The 1,634-nt window shown below is 60.3% G+C and overlaps 1 protein-coding gene across 10 annotated transcripts in view; it reads right to left on the bottom strand.

Annotated features, from left to right (window-relative positions):
• Positions 1 to 1,634, bottom strand: part of NLGN4X (neuroligin 4 X-linked) — a 354,171-nt gene that overhangs the window by 345,626 nt on the left and 6,911 nt on the right. For 4 of the 10 annotated variants that reach the window (XM_019624655.1, XM_019624653.1, XM_019624658.1 and 1 more), the window contains exon 1: positions 1,056 to 1,382. The exons of 2 other annotated variants lie outside the window; for them this stretch is intronic. The gene's annotated coding sequence lies outside the window, so the exon portion shown is untranslated. Of the gene's footprint in view, positions 1 to 493; positions 511 to 697; positions 742 to 1,055; positions 1,385 to 1,634 lie in introns of those variants that run through there. 4 more of the 10 variants (XM_019624662.1, XM_019624664.1, XM_019624656.1 and 1 more) reach the window with 3 other exon arrangements.

Genomic DNA, 1,634 nt, shown 5'->3' with positions numbered 1-1,634 from the left:
CCCCCCGGGCCCGCAGCCTCCGCAGCCGAGCGACGCCCCCACCCGCCTCCTCCGCAGGTCAGGCCGCGCGGGCGCTGGCGCAGCCGGGGGCGCCTGGGCCGCGGCTTTGGAGAGGGGGGCGCGCACCCCCCGCCCGCGGGCTGCGGGCTGTTCGCTCTCGATGGCGCCCGTGGAGTGGGAGGGGGCCCGGCCACGCCGCGCGGGGAGCAAGCGACCCCGAAAAGCGATGGTGCCGGGGGGGGGTGTTAATTAGAAGCGCGGGACCGAGCAGACCTTGGAGATGGGGGTGCGGTGTTTGTTACGTTGCCCGAGGCTATGGGGGGGCTCCGCCGATGGGAGCCGACTCCCCAGCCCCCACCACGGGCACAGGACCGGCCGGCGCGGGGGGCGCCCTGCGTGCTGCGCTCCGGGCACTGGGGGGGTCCCCATCCCCTGAGACCCGGATAGGGCGCCCGGCGCCCGTCCCGCAGCTCCCAACTTTTGTGGTCCTTACGGAAAGCGAGCAGCTCGGGGCCGGTGCCGCGCGCCCCTCGGGAAGGACCAGGCCGGACCCAAAGGCTCCCAAAGGCGGAAAACCACCAGCTAACCCCCCCACCCCCCGCCTTCTGCCGCCTGCCTCCCCGCTAACCCACGCGCACGGGAAAGGGGGGGGGCAGGTAGCCTGCTCCCCGGCTTTGCAGAGACAGCGCTAAGCTACCGTCTTTCCGGCTTCACCCGGGGTCTCCGGCGCGCCCGGGTCGCTCCGCACCAAAGCCCCGCGAGGTCCTCATCAATCACGTGTATGGAACCGTGCACCACACAGCCCGTCGTCGTACCCCAGGCCAGCTGGGAGGAGGGGGTCGCTTAATGCAACCCTGGCCCAGCCTGGTTTCCTCTTTTCTCTCTGGTTAACCACCCCCCTCCAAAAAAAGGAGCACCCCCCTCCAAAAAAAGAAGCACCCCCCTCCAAAAAAAGAAGCACCCCCCTCCAAAAAAGAAGCACCCCAGGAAGTGGGAGCTAACAGTTTCCTTAAAGCTGAAGAAGTGGGGGTGGGGGGGAACCCCAGGTTGCTCACAATTTCCAGAAGTCTTTCTGCCTTGTCCATCTCCGGCCCCGGTTTGCAGAGAACTGGCGCTTTGCTCCGTCTCTCCCTGTACTGCAGATATATTTTTTTTCCCCTCCTCTCCCCGCCACACTCCTCTGTTTATTTGTATGGAAGACAGTGCTACTCTGTAAACACATCACACACACGGCCTCGGAGCTGTTCAAATAGCTGATTGCAGCAAAACGCTCCTAAGCCACGGTGGTCCCATCGTTTTCAGTCCAGAGGGAGGGTAAAAAAGAAAAGGAAAAAAAGCAAACGTTTCTGTCGAGATGGGCATGAATCTGGCACAAGACACGCCGTCCATCTACGTACGTCCACACTCCCACCCACACCTAAGAAATGGAGCGACAGATGGGAGAAAGTGCTGGCCACATTTTCAGGATAAAATATATATATATATATATATATATATATATATATATATATATATATATACACACATATATATACACACACACACACATATATATATATAAAATGTCTGATGAAGTCAAGCGCAAACGTTCGCAGTGAGCCTTATCCTCTCTGGCTGGGCCGCTCCTACAAGTT

The sequence above is a fragment of the Hipposideros armiger genome, unplaced genomic scaffold (genome assembly GCF_001890085.2).
Source record: "Hipposideros armiger isolate ML-2016 unplaced genomic scaffold, ASM189008v1 scaffold_598, whole genome shotgun sequence".
Classification (NCBI taxonomy): domain Eukaryota; kingdom Metazoa; phylum Chordata; class Mammalia; order Chiroptera; family Hipposideridae; genus Hipposideros; species Hipposideros armiger.
Note: the sequence above shows the minus strand (reverse complement) of the source record. Positions and strands in the feature narration are given on the sequence as shown.